Source organism: Takifugu rubripes, chromosome 14 (genome assembly GCF_901000725.2).
Source record: "Takifugu rubripes chromosome 14, fTakRub1.2, whole genome shotgun sequence".
In the NCBI taxonomy this organism is placed as follows: Eukaryota; Metazoa; Chordata; class Actinopteri; order Tetraodontiformes; family Tetraodontidae; genus Takifugu; species Takifugu rubripes.
This window is the reverse complement of record NC_042298.1, coordinates 12815020-12830525: the sequence shown is the minus strand read 5'-3', so window position 1 is coordinate 12830525 and position 15506 is coordinate 12815020. Positions and strand designations below refer to the sequence as shown.

Sequence of the window (15506 nt, the reverse complement as noted above, 5' to 3'; positions counted from 1 at the left end):
ATAATATCCTCTCTTGAATAAGTGCATGACTGGATGGTTTGCTGTTCTGCTCTTTTATATAAATTTCTATTTGCATTTGATATAGGCAGCATTATCAGAATTAGCGTGACGTGAATTAAATATACGAAGCAGCTTTTGCAATTACTTTCGTGTGTAAAGTGCTTGTGTGCATGCTTGGGATAGAGATAAGCAAATGGAACAAAGGAAAAGGAGCACAAAGCATTTCTGCCTGCTACTCGTAGTGAATACATTGAGCTAAATGACTGCTGGTAGCAGTGTAGCCCTTCTGGGACACGGGAACCAGGAAGTGACTGTCTGGGGCATGAGAGCCTCAGAGCTTCCACCGACAGTGACCTTGCTGTCTGTGTCACTACAGTGTGACCTTCCTGGCAAGCTGCCGAGGCCAATGAGTGTCGCAGTGTCCTTAGAAACGTCTTCCTGTGTGTGTCGACAGCGGGCATTAGTAGGGGTCAGGGGTGAGGTGGCTGACCAGGAAGAGGGCGGCGAGGATGGTGCACCCACACCAGTGCCACTTCCCTACAAACTAACATGCTCCATCGCTGAGGGTCAAACACTTGCCATCAAGAGATAGTCCTATTTAAAAGTTTAACTCGTTTAAAAAGTAAAAAGGTTGCTTTATTTACGGTTAAAGGCGGAGACTCATTTACTGTAACACTTTCGGTCTCAGCTGAAGCCCTGATTGGAGTCGGTGCTACACATTTCTTCATAAATTATGCAACTCAGTCAGCAATTTAGCCATTTAACATTAGAGCAGAAGAACCTGCTCCTGTGTGATTGTATGGACTGTTAATTTACAGCAGGAGTTCCGCATCAGACTTGGGATATTTACAGTGTCAGCCATTTTAAACTCTGCATAATGTTCAACTCATTGATGGGGCCATTGTTTGACCACATTTATGTATAATTCCAAGAACCTGTGGATAGACATTTTTGAGAATACAGTTTCAGATGAATAACTGTGCTGTGGAAAGGTCATGTTGCTGTACATTTAATGCTTCAAAGACCTAAAAATGTCCTATGATGTTGTCAACAATAGAGGATGTGTAAGTACACGGATAGTTCAGCCGACTCTGTGGACTCTCCAACAGTACTCCTGTCTCTAATGGTGGACAAGCTCCCGTGACCTCACTTCTGGCAGACCATGAAAGGCTCTCACAAGGACACCAGCTCTGCATTGTTAGTGGCCAATTATGGACTTCTCTCAGCCTACAGCTAATGTGGCCTAAAGTACAATATGGCTGTATGCTATAGTTCACTTCTGAGCCAGTGGATTTAACCGACTTATTTGAATCAAGTGCAATCACAGTTCATTTTACATGATATTCTATAAGACTAATCCAAAAATTGTCATGCCGTTTTTGTTTATTATTTTGTTATGTTCACTAGGTTCTGTAATAACTTTACGATAATTTACACTTCATTCATCCTGTTTATCATCAGCTTGGATATTGAAAAATAAGTAAATAAGAGTCAATCGAATTCATGATTGGATGTAAAAGAAGAAATAGATTTCCAAGTTCACACATAACTTTTCTTATACTTGAAACTGCTTTTTAAGCCGTGGTGCTATTAAAAAGATCCAGTTTGATTCCAAGCATGTTATAGAGCTCAAATACCTGCAGTGGCCTCCTGGTGAACAAATAACCAAAGATAAATGTCTCTCCTCTCTTTGATAATTGGGTGTTTTAGTAATCACTGACAGATATGAGCTGAGCGAGATTAAAAGCTTTGTTAGTCCGCTGATCCTGGACCAGGGGACGTCCTCTCCCCTCCCCACTTATTTCCTTCCTCAAGTCTTCTTGCATGCTTCTACAGTCCAGACGAGATATTTATCATTAAGTAGAAGCTCAATTTTAAAGTTTTTGCAAGGAGCCATGCTGAGTTTTCACTGTTTTTACCTTTCATCTAGATGTATTTTTGTCCATATAAACCAATATTTAGTGATAATGCCGGATATACTGTAGCCGAAACTGAATGTCTGAAGGAAGACACAGATGTACTGTAGTGACAAACCTGGTCAGATTAGTTCATTCTCTGTATCAATTAGGTTCTTAAAAAAAAGCCTTCATACATTTTTCACTCCCATAAGGGCAAGCCAACACTGAAAGGTCTCCAGGAACTGCTGCATCACATATACAATGGGACCTCTACTTACGAACGTCTCTACATGCGATATTTTCAGTTTACGAAACGTCTAGTGATGGGCAAATGATGTGATGAAACACTGTGTCGGAGCTTGTATCAAAACGCCAGTGTCACGTGACCTCATCGCTGTTTTGCTTCGCGCTTCATTGCTTCAAAATGTTTCGAAGCCTTTCACTGGCTCAGCCTTTCAGTGTGTGTCATTGACTCATGGCGTTTCAATGCATTCTGAGACAGATTTGAGTGGTTTGATGGCATATCAGCTATATAAGATGCATTAATATGCTTCAAAATTGTTGGGTTGTGAGGAGATAGAGATTTGGAGAGTGAGAGTTTGAGTATTTTGGCAAGTTTCATGGCGAGTACCACCAATAAGTGGTTCTAGAGTTTGTGAGGACAAATAACTTTTCTGCTTCTGTGAAAAATCATTCCAAATCAAACAAATGACAAACCATTATCTTTAAAGGTTTTCCTTAAAAACAACTTCACACACACAAAAATAATGTTTCTGAATTCAAACACCATGATCATTTGCAAAGTAGGAAGGATCTCTAATCCTGTTAGGGACTTTTAGTAGTTTTTAAATAAATCTCAAAGTGTTCAATGAACCCTTAACCAACACTGAACCCTTAATATAATTTGCTTTTATTCTTTGGGTTAATCTTGAATGTGTTTTAGAGTAAGGGGGAGAGCATCTGCATATTTTATTGTAGCGACAATATAATCATTATTTGGTATGAATGAACAAAAGCCCTGGATGAACACACAATTAACTTTTATTAGTGTCATGGGGTTGAAACAGTGCTAGTGCTTCAGTCGTGCTCTTTAGAGGTCGTCTGTGTAGATTCTCAAGGTCGCTATGGCTTCAGTTGTCCACCAGATGTCACCGTCACTGAAGTCTCGAAGCTTTGAATCTTTTTCGACACAATTGTTAGGAAAGCCTCAGTGCTTCATGAGGCTTCACTTGCCCACCCCTAGAAACATCTCAACGAGAAAATATTTCCACCTGTTAAGAAAGAAATTTCAGGATACGAAAGGCAAAAATACGCTACCGCTGCTACTCGCAGCTCGCGGAGTTTAGCGAACACAAACTTGCTTGTAGCTGCTCTGCCATTGGCTATCACCTAGCATCTTCCTGTAATCCCATTGGCTAGGATGGACGTCAATATGTACAAGTTTGTGTGTATCCCAGTGTCGCCTTTGTTTCACTTTTATTTATTGTGAGTGTTTATATGTTTGTCCATTAGATGGCGGTGTTACCACAAGTGTTAACGTTCGTTGCTAGTAATGACGGCTAATGTAAGATTAGCCTGTAATAAAGTTTATTTTGTTCCTGGACAAGCCTTGCACTGAATTCCTACATTTATTGTGCGGTAATCTAATTGTAACATGTATTTGTTACATGTTTTGATGCATTTTTATGATTTATAAAAAAAAAATATGTGCAAATTTTTGTGGGCTTGGGGCGGATTAGGGCATTTACATGGAAAACGCATCTCTACTTACGTAATTTTCAGGTTACGAACCAACTTCCGGAACCAATTAATTTCGTAAGTAGAGGTCACACTGTAGTCCCATATATTTCACATTCTAACATGCAGGTTATGGGATGTGTGTAAATGAACACATTCATTCACAGAATAGTGTAACGGCAGTTTAACAACATCTTTCTCATGATATGTAGCAGACATTCTCTTTTCCCACTGCTTTAAATACTGGAAGAACTCCATTACACATCCCTGCTGAGCCCAGATTTTTCCATTTTTTTAAGGTCATGATGAACCATTGCTGTTGTGAAAATGTACAATTCCCAGGCCTGAATAAGACATGTTCCCTGTAAATTACAAATCAGTGAGCATGTCTTTATCTAAGACCCTTTAACACTTTTCTTTGATGGAGAAATGACCGAAGGAAAACTCCTCAGGTTATGTCAAGCTGTCTAACTCTGAGTCTGATGGTCACAGCTCGGAGCGCTTCCATATAAATATACTGAGGTGGCTATTTTCAACAAGCTGTTAAAACATAAAAAAGCGCCAGCGAGGTTCAAAATTCATGATTTAATACACTCTCACTGGCCACTTTATTAAATACAACCTGCTAGTAAAAGATTGGACCCCTTTTGCATTTAGAACTGCCTTAATTTTTTTTGTGAGATTTTTTTCCAACAAGGTCTTGAAAAAATTCCTTAGGGAGTTTGGAGTGCGGTGAACTCATTGAACTCATATGCTACTGGATCAGCAGATGGTCCACCGTGGTCATAATTGGATGGACTTGGCTCAGCAGCAATACTCAGGTAAGCCGCACTGTTTAAATGATGCTCAGTTGGTATGAAGTTGCTCTAAGTGTGCCAAGAAAAGATCCCTCAGACCATTACTCCACTGGCAGCAGCCAACCCGACCTTCTGGATGTCACAGGTGAAAATGAGCCTGGTCAGACCAGCAACATTTTCACTACCTTTCTATTGTCCAATTTTGGTGAGCCTGTGTGAGTTGTAGCTTCACGTTCCTCTTCTTGGCTGACAGGAGTGCCACCAATGTGGTCTCCCTCTGCTGTACGCCATCTTCTTCAGGGTCAGAGTCCCTTACTTCCCAAGTCTGATGCTCCATTTAAACAGCAAACTGTCTTGACCACGTCTTCATGCACTGAGTTGCGACCTCGTGATTTGGTGATTAACTATTTGTTTTAATACCCAATAAAGTTCTTGGTGATTGTATGTCCTTTGATGGATTGTAACAGCAGCAGCAGCAAGGTCATAGAGCCAAAACATAAGAACTGGCTTGACTGAACGGGAGGAATAAATCGCATCAACAGGAACCGTCAAATCAAGAAAAATGCAGGCCGGGAGATTTCACAGGACGGGTAGCAGGTTTAGTATTTCCTCAAGAGGAGAACTACAGTATGTGATGGACGAATACAATGAGGAAAAGAGTGCCTAGCAACAGATGTGCAATCCTCTATAGACAGAAAGGTGAAAAAAAAAACTATTTGCTGAGGTCAGGCACCGAATCTGTGGTTTAATCAACATGGAATTAAATCTGTAAGGAGCTCTCTGGTTCTGGAATGAGTGGCGCCGAATGAATCTTTGCAAATTGTGCTACTGTTTACTGACAAAACACTGCAAGATTGGTTAAAATCGTATGTATTTATTCAGTATCAGACATAAGTGGTTCATAAATGGCTATTAGCTGGAAGATGTAAATACTTTATTGAAAAAATCTACCTCTAAACTACTACTTTGCATCGTTTTATTAGTGTTTCATGCTTGTCTCATGTCATAAAATGACTTAAGTGTACCCTAAAGGCATCTCATAAACAGCCAGCACAACCCATTTACACACATACACATGTATAAACCTTTAAACATGCAGAAATCTGAATAATTCAACCACTATGGACATACTAAAATGCATTCTTTACTAATGCACTCAAGAAAAAGTAATGGGATTATTGTACATGGTTGCATCAGGAAGCCTGCTCAACATCTTTATGTTACTTAAGAGAGGCAGTGTCCCCTTATTTTTCATTGTTAATGACCTAGAAGCCTTAACAGAGATATTTTTAATGCTTTGCTTATGTGTGTGAAACCATATTGCATGAGATCATTTTAGAGGCAGCTTGCACGGTTGATTACGTCAATACTTATTTGCCCTGGAGGATGCAAAAGAAATGATATTGAGAGGTTGAGACAGGTCTAAAGGAGTTAATTGTGTCTGATGACACTGCACCCCGTGCATGGTCAGAGTAAGGAGTGCATTAGCCTTTGCAATTATTGCTCAGCTAGGAAATGGGCACATTCTCCCCACGCTGTTTTGGCTACGTTCATCGCTCTTCCAAGTTGTCCGATGTGGCCCCGCTTTCCTCTTTTCTGGCACATCACCCGTCTAATCCCATTACTGTTTGTGACTCACTACTTTCAACTGTTGGGGAGGAATAAAAAAAAAAGTGCATAAATAATTTATTCCTTGGGTGTATCCGCCCCCAGATCAATGGTGGATACAAAGACCATCTACAAAGACAGCAGGCTCAAGGCCATATTTGATCATTCTACTGAGCACAAGCGCTGCTCCCTTTTCCTGTCAGCCCACTGAGACTCAGTTATTTCCAAGTGTTTGTAAGCTATTGTTAAAAGAGTATGAAGTGAATATTTAAAATTAGATGAGCCTTGAAAAGAAATGACACCCCCCCCCCTTCAAAAAAAGAGACACGCAAATAGCAGTTATTGAACTCATGAGCAGAGAAGGCAAGAGAATCTATACAAGCGCATCTTTTTAACAGTAACATGAATAAATATCACAATGGCAAATAAAATGAAAAACAAACCAAAGCAGTTCTTGCTGGGTATGATGAGCTTTTCCCCCACAGTCCAAAGACATGCATTTGGTGTAATGGGAGTATGTCCTCAACAACATAAGCGTCGACTTTGTTCTATTTGACAAAATTTAAAATAAAAGGTCTGTGGAAGTGAATAAGAACACAATATTTCCAATGAGGATAACCAGGCAATAAAAATGACAGAACACATTAATAAAATAAAATTAGAGAAATTTTCCTCTGATAGTACTTCTGAGGCTGCTTCTGCTATAACCCAGATGGCCTGGTTCACAGCAAGAAATTTTCCACATTTTGGGTATTTTTCTTTCTCCACTTTATTTCCTACAATTGACAATTTTCACTCCACCAGCAAGACTTCCTGAAACACCCCAGTGGCACAGCACGACCACTCCAGCTGTGCCGAGGATAATGAGTGATTGTGTGCAGGGGAAGGTACCAGAGGTATACACTTGAAAGGATCAAAACCAGAACAAAAGTTCCAGTTAGGCCCCATCAGACGATCAGGTCAGATTGTATCATTTTTGATTTAGGCCCGAACTTGACAGTACTCACATAAATTACAAAAGGGTCATAGATTAGGGTTCTTTATAGTGTAACACGACATCAGAGTCTGCTAAGATGACTGTGGATCAACGCCTCCAAATAGAATGGCACTGTATGAATCAGGCTGTGGAAACTTCATACTGGAAAAAATCTTACAAACTTTACTTTTATCTGAGAAGAGGATTTGGGGCCACTGAGCAGCCCCGACCGAGATGAGCCATGCCACCTCAGGCGTTGTTTCTGGGTCAGGAGTGACTGGACAGTGACAGCTTCACTTGCAGCTCATTTTATCTGGAGTGGCTCTTGATGCAGTGTCTTCAAACTCGACCCAATACGTGTGAAGCTCCTCTAAGTTTTTGAATTGGTTTCGTAGTTCAGTCAACCACAAATGCTGCATGTCTTTTTTTTGTCCTTGTTCATTCACCTTTCAGTTCACCCGAAAATCTGTCTTTTGGATTCCTGATTAAATTGCCCCTGGTTTTTCGTCTTTGAACCGACACCTCACGCCACACCGCCATGAGGGCGTCTCTTCCGGTACTGGCGGATTTGAGCCCGTGACAATAGTGCTGTCTGATTAACACAGAGTGATGAAGTCAACCTTTCAGCATGCTGAATTGGCAGTCACATAATCCACATTCACCACACACTGCACAAGTGGATGGCTGTATTTTAATCCCTCTAAACTGGGGAGTGTTGACTAAATGCTATTACGAGGTGATGAATTGATTTGCCACCTGCTCAGGAAAACAGGAGCGGCATTCGCAGCTTGCATCCTAGAAACACTTTTGGGAAGAAATCCTTGGTCCAAGCTCCATGATTTTTTTGAGTGCCTAAAAAGTGGGCTTTACGAGCTTCCTCCTCTGTCTTTGCAAAGCGTTCGGAATAACATCTTGTTGACACAGAAACCTGGCAACCTTGTCAGTACTACTGTGATGAAAGAGGAGGGAGTGAATTTTCATTAGATTTTAAGTAGGTCACTGTCTGTGTGGGAGGAAGATACAGTTGATTATACGCCTGCTGGCAAAATGCACACCTGGAGGATCAAGGCTTGTCCAGAGTTGAGAACAAACTTCCCCTTCTCCTATCTATAGGATATTAAACTAGGCCAGTGCTATTATTTGATGTTTTCTGGACAACGTCGACAATGTAACGAAAGAGAAGCCTCACCACCTCGTTGAGGAGTTGTTCAGAGGAGTCATAGAAACCTCACTGTCGCCATTGCTGGGTTTTAAAATAATGGTGGGTTTGACATTTGTGAATGAGTTCCTCTCATTACACAACCTGGTACGTCATCATCTGGCCATTCAGTGGCCTGCAGTCACATTTTTGAAGCACTGGGTACTAATAGAAGACTTTACAGGGCGATAGCATTAAGATGAGTAGAGGCGAATAAAGCTCGCTTCCTGTTAACCTGACCTGGATCAGTGGGAATCGCTTCAACATCAGTCTGATGTTCCGTAGATTATGTAGATTAATTGGTTCTACAGCGTTAAAGCACTAATTTTTTACCACTGATTGGAATTCCCGCATGTGTACACAGCGCATGCATTATGTGCATTTTAAAAAAAATAATAATAATAATGCTGGTTCTGATTAAGATGGCTAAAATATTGCACAGCCTGCTCACTGATGGAGGGCTGATGTTTTCTTCTCGTCACTGGTGTTTGTTATAAGCTCTTTTATATAATATTACTGGCATTGTTGGCGGTACTGCAGAACAAACACTTTAAAGTTGACGTTTTTGGTTTCTTTTTTCTTTATTTTTGTCAGTTCAAATTTGTATGTCGTCACTTTCAAAACCTCCATTATCTCTCTGTGAAACAAAGGTTTTTTCTGTAGCCTTTGTTTGTAAAAGTTCTTACCTGTCACTGTCAGCCAAAAACACAAACACTAATTTGTTCTAAAAACTTGGAAAAGAACAAAGAGCACATTTGTTGAAGAGTGGATTAGCACACGCAAACAGCCTAGACTGCCTGTTCCGCAATATGTTCAACTTTTATCCTGTGTTAATTCCTCAAATACCCTCCATGGTTATCACGTTGTTTGTACGGAACATTGACTTGGCATTTCTAAAGATGACACAGATTGCAAATCTTTGACAAAACCATTTGTTGAACCTGAATTTTTTACACCTTCCAACTCATTGAGCTGCCCGAAAGCTCCAATAAATGGGAGCTGTTTGATGTTTAATAGGTTTGTGAGAGGATCTAACCTGCTGAGGAAATGACTCCTGTCACTTGTTTTGAAGTGGGTCTGAAACTCTGCCCTTCCGGATGAAAGCGGAATGACCCAGACTTAACTCCCATTCTCACCCTCTTGGCTCTTTCAGCAATAGGCCATGTCAGATCTTCATTTTGGCTCATATGATGCAAATGCAGATGCCTTTATGTTCAGTCCTCATGTAAAGGATGACTGTGGGAGGAAGAGGGACAACTGCAAAATCTACAAGATAAGAGACTGAGGATTGAGCAGGAGCTCATTTTTAATATTTGGTTTGAACATCACTATTTTAGAAGCAATACAATCATATTTACAAAGATCACCCTTCTACCAACTCACTCCTGCTTTCATTGACATGCTATAGTAGATATTAAAATCAATGCACGAGCAACTCCGAGCCCTTTTCTTAGACCTTTATTCAGCGGACAATTCTCTGCAAAAGTCCAAATAGCTTTTATATAATGATAAAAGGAATCATTACTCACTCAGCAAAGTATTAAATATGCAACCATGGAGATAATATTTTCTATTATAACTCGACAAAGGATGAGATGCTCTCGGCATTTGTTCTTGCAGCTGCTATTGCAACTTGAATGATCTTTAAAAACCCCAACCAAACATTTTGCCCCTGATTTTTCTAGATTGCTATTTGAAATTTCAGTGTTTAGTAATTTTGTTGTATGATTTGATTTCACAAACTCAAATCCAGTGTCGACTGCCTGGGGTGAAACATCATACTGAGGATGGAGTAAATGAAAGTTTTTTTTATCAATATATGAAATATTTCAGTCATTTCAGAAACAATCACTAAAGCGAAAAAGGCTGTGGGCTCTGATGTGTGCCTGGTTTCCTCAAGAAGTTCTCTGTGTCCTCATCAGCGAGGCCGTCCACATCATGCAGTGGATTGGGACAGCACAGCAGAGGCTGTACTTCTCAAACTTAAACTGCCATCAGCACTTTTCTGCAACTTTTCTGGAGCTCTGAATCCATTCTCACCCGTCTCACGCCGTGGTGCGGTATCAGAGTGCAGGCTGACCGTAAATGACTGCAGAGCGTAATCAAGACACACAGTGCATTATGGCATCCCATCTCGGCATGATTACGAGGATATCCACCGGCAGAGAGCCCTCAGAGGAGCTTGCAGCATTATCGAAGATGCCCCCCCAACCCCCAATACGGTGGATCCTGTTATAGCTGTGGTAGAGATGTTTGAAATGGTGGACCTCTCACCTCAATGGCTGGTCTCTCTTTTGCTGCATATAAGTCTTAAAATTCAAATCCTTCCAATGTTTTAGATTGCTTGTTAAATATACATAATTAGACCGGGTTAATATCCCTGCAGACCTCCTCATATGACATATTTAAGTTGTTCTGTACCACATACAGGTATTTGCTTCATATAATTACATGCAAAGAGTTCCCTTTTTTTTCTCTCGAGGCGATGATTTATTGCTCTATCACAGCTGTCAGAGCTGAATAACACTTAATGGTTTGGTATTATAATACAGGCTAGTTGCCACTGAGCCACACAATTGGTTAAACAGACTCCAGTCAGATGTTGCCAGTGTTGGGCCAGACAGCTGTTTCTGCCTGACAAACCACCATGTTAATAAGCAGAAAAAATGCAGATGAGGATCACTACATCCTAATAATTATTCATTTCAAACATAGTGTTGTGGAGTAGAGCAAGAATGCATAGTAATGCGATGTTTACGGGGCATGCGTCCGCCACTCGGTTGCTGTATATAATACCAACACACATGAACACATCATCACACGGTTTTCTAGTTTAGTGAGTCCATAAGCTTCTCTATAGCTGAGAAGGTTTTTTTTATGATACATAAAGGAGTCAAATGACACAGTAGATTCAGAATTTGTGCCATTATTTTGAAAGGGTGTTTTGTAAAGGTGATATAGTGTAACAGGAAATAAAATAAGAGCAATACGGGTTAAAAGTTCAGCATGTCCTTCTCACCTCCTGGTACAGTATTATCCAAGCATGATTAATTTAAAGGCACATACTTTGAAAGAAATTGCATTAAAATAGCTCTCACACAGGATTAGTCAACCAAAAGCTGCACGTGCACAAATATGCGGAGGTCTCACCAACACAATTCTCCGGCAAAGAGAAGATAAGCCACTGAGCAAATGCATAACAAATCGGAAAATTTGCTTTGATGCGAGATCCAGTTCACACGTTCGCCAAATCCTAAGCTATAGAATTTACCCAGATACCGCCTAAATAAATGAGCTGATTAATATTTAAATGTCTTTCTAACATTTTCACCCTTTTCAGCAAAGATCAGCTGACGGAGTTTATTCACCCATGACAGCAGAAGCGGTCGAGTAATGTTAGCTAAGCGCTATAGGTGAGCGCTGAAATCCTTATTGTGCATGTGTGATGCTTTATCTTCACGAGAAGCATACATTAGCTTATATAATGTGACATAAATTCAAAGCCTACGTTATTAAAGGACAATCCAATTGTGATTTAGTCTGTGGATCAGTTTCTGGCGCCATATGTGTCGATTATTTGTAAGCCGAGTGCAGCAATTCTGCTTCCTGTCTAACAATTAAACCACATTCAGTTTTCTCCTGCTACAAATTCACAATTATCCGCTTACTTTCTCTCCATAATCGAGAAAATAAAAACCTAAAAACAAAACACAATCGTAGCTACTGCTGAAAATAATGAGCTGCACCAGCGTTTACCAAAAAGCTACTGGATTCTGATCAGCTGGAATATTGGACAGCGTCCGATTGTGTAAGAGCCCAGCCAGCGTCACGTGACTTCCCAAACGCTGACCATGTCTAAAGGTGCCTGTTGTACATTCAGTCATGCACCTGAGTTAGTACATGTCAAGAGCACAGAAATAACACAGCCTGTCTAATTAGCTGTGCAACAGAGCAGCAGCTCAGTAAATGCCTCCTGTTAGATTGGACGGCAGTTACGGCCAGAAGCCCAACGGTTCATTAAGAATGAGCGATTATCGGTCTGAGCAGCTGGCACTCATTGAACCTTTATTGGAGAGTAATTGTTGCGGGAATAAAAAAGAAAAAAAAATCCCTGTCCGGTATAACATACGACGGTACACACGCATGTGTGATGGCTCAATGGTCACTTGCAAAACAAACTAATTCAATGTATTGGAAAAGTGCAAAATTTGGGTTTTCAGGGCTGTTCCATGCAGCCATCTCATCCCCCCTTTTTTTCTTCCAGTTGCTGTATTTCATAGTGAATCTAAAATCCAATATGTTTTGTACCAGTGGAAACCACAGATGTGAGTGTGTTATTGGGAAGTGTGTGTAATCAGCAGTGGACTTTACAACCTTTAGAGGGAGAGTGTGGACTCTGAATTGGAGACAGACAGGCTGGAGCACCCCCTGACTCTGAAGAATGAGCTATTGTGATGAATGGATGGATGGATGGATGGATGGATGGATGGATGATAAGGTTGCAGATCTATGAGTTTTTCCTCTCTGCTTTGACGTTCCCGGCATGGAACATAGATTTGAACCCAAAGTGTCATTTTCATTTGAATGCCCTGTAAAGAGCGGAGGGTTACGTGTTAACATGGCTCAATATAAATCCCTTTAGAAATTGACATGCTTGTCATCATTTTTGCGCGTGTGTGATGTCAGCACTATCGCCAACACATCGAGTCATCACTCCATCCTCAAATAGAAGTGTTAATCGGGTTGGAAGAGTGGGCGGGGTGGTGTGTCGGGGAGGTGGCGCGGCAGAGGTGACAGAAGGCTTCCTGTCAAACTCTTGGCAGTGATTGCGCCGCTTGGCTGCCGGCAGAGTTTACCTCCAGGCTACTTCTCTGTACTAGGGCAGTTTTGTCTTCCATAAATAACAAGGGGCAGACGGAGGCAAAGACAATGAACGAGTGAGGACAATGTAACAGGGAGGCAGCGGCCTGAATAAGAAACAGACATTCGGTTGTCCTGAAGACAAAACGAGCGCAATGGTGATTTGTTGTTTGGAACAAAGGCAGACTGGGGATGAATGGTTGCGTGACATTGGGAGAACAAAATAAAGAAAACACTGCAGCACGCAGATAAGGTTCTGCTTATAAAGGTATGTAGAAAAGACAAGATTCTTCTGCTCACCCTGGAAAAAGGCAGGTTTCGGCAAACTTGCATGCACCTTTCTCACCTCTTTGTTGAAGTATCGTCCAGGACTGTGTAACAAATGTGAATTGCAAATACCAAATGTCCGATTTTATCTTATAAGACCACTAATGGCCACTAACGACAGCACTCAGTAAGCAGCACAGTATGTATAACTGTAAAGGAGCTGGATGACCGATAACATGACCAACATGTGGGGGGGTCACTCACTGCACTGGGGCAATTGGGGCAATATGCAATCGACATTCATCTAGCAGCCCAGCACATTAAAGTTTTCACACTTACTCAATCAAATTTAATAAAACTATGACCCTCACAGGGAGTCAAGCTGCAAACACACGTTTTTGTTTTGGCGTCACTGCCCCAAACTGCATCTTTAAGATCAATCAGACCACGATGGGACCCCCTGTGACAACACAGAGGATCAATATTAAAGGAGAAACAAGCTTCTGGGTGCCCATCTACCCTTCAGCTTTGCTGCTCTTTGTGCCCCCTCCATCTGCAGCGATAGGCACAAATTGCTCTGTTAGCTGAGTACAGATGCTACAACCTCCTGTCTCTGCAGACACTGAAGACCTTTGTTTGAACCCCAGTCTGACATTTAGATTCTGATGCTGACCAGGTTTTCATATTTTAACAGACTTAATTTTTCTCCCTTAGAGCTATGGACTGGTTGGAATGTGAGAGGCTCCATTTTGACACTGATCCATTTACAAAAAACAAACAACGCTTGGATGGCATAAATGTGAACAGGGAAGGGGGGGGGGGGGGGGGGGGGGGGGGGTTATAACATGCTTCATTTATTCAAATGTGTACACAGTGGATTAATGTACACATGCATATCGATGCAGCCACCAAACAGCCAATCCATGAACTTTGCTTTTTGTTTGGGTCAGTGAGCAAACTTGTTCCAGCGAATGCGTGCACGCTGTGCACACAGGATGCTGCTTGCTATTACTGAAGGCCTTTATTAAAATGTTTGCACTCTGCAGAATGAATCATCAGCTCAAGTCTACAACAGATGACGGGCGAAAATGAGATGTGATCTCAGTTTTAGGAGAGTTCCGGGGACGGGAAGGCCATGTCATGTGTACATTTGGTGAGTGATGAGGGTGGATTAGTCTCCTCACATATGTTTACTTAGCCTTATTAAGCAGAATGTCCAATTTAAATGTCCCTACTCATAAAGACCTGTGTTGTCGGTCATTACTGCATCCTTAAGAGAAACACAGTAAAATTCCTTTTGAATCAGCACAATCTGTCTAACGGACGTGGGTTTAAACACTGAACATGCTTCACGTGTATGAATTTGTTGTTATTCTGTTACCGTCTTTTAATTGCTGTTCCTTTTATTGAGTTTTTACCCTCCAGTGGTTCAATCTTCCTTTCTTCTTTCTCAGTGTTTGCTAATGCCTTTAAATTCATTTTGCAGTAAAGTCAGGCTTTGAATTCTCAAATCTCTGCATAAACACCAGGGAGAGAGATAATTAGAAGACCGTCCTATGAATGCAGCCATTCCACATGTTCATTAAACGTAGCCCTGGAAGGATTGTTTGCAGGAGTCGTGTCCGAGCTCTGTTTACTCCAGCCAGCTGAACTGCAGTCACTCGTTGTCCTGAGGGAATGTTGGAGGTTGAGCAGCTAAAGTCTGGTCTCATCTTGTCAGGGCGTTGGCAAAGTGCACACAAGATATGAAGCAAACACATCTGTTATGCATCATTGATTACATCGATTTGAGCAGAGCTGTCGCCAGTCGAAGGTGCACAATAGTGAATTGTTGTACTGTGGAGATTTACAGACATTTATGTAGCAGAGAAGCACTTTGATGCTGGGAAACACATTGTTTATATTTATGCATTTTCCAACAGATTTAGTGGTCAAGCCAATAATTCATTTCAGGAAGAAAATCTTTGACCAACTGTTGCAGGCTGTTTCATAATTGGCAATGAAATCCGATTTCAAATTCCTTAACTCTTACAACCGTCTCTGAAAAAACTTTCTCAGCAGGCCAGGAAGAGGACAAAAATGCATAATTCTTGTTTCCACAAATAATCTATTGTGTGCCATGCCCTAACCTACCATATTTCATGCTCTAAAAGCAATTACATGTG

At 41.1% G+C, this 15506-nt stretch overlaps 1 protein-coding gene across 7 annotated transcripts in view; it reads left to right on the top strand.

Annotated features, from left to right (window-relative positions):
- lingo2 (leucine rich repeat and Ig domain containing 2) overlaps positions 1–15506 on the top strand; it is a 127926-nt gene that overhangs the window by 3841 nt on the left and 108579 nt on the right. Inside the window, exon 2 of one of the 7 annotated variants that reach the window (XR_003890877.1) lies at positions 14388–14483. The exons of the other annotated variants lie outside the window; for them this stretch is intronic. The gene's annotated coding sequence lies outside the window, so the exon portion shown is untranslated. Of the gene's footprint in view, positions 1–14387; positions 14484–15506 lie in introns of those variants that run through there. 7 annotated transcript variants of the gene reach the window in all.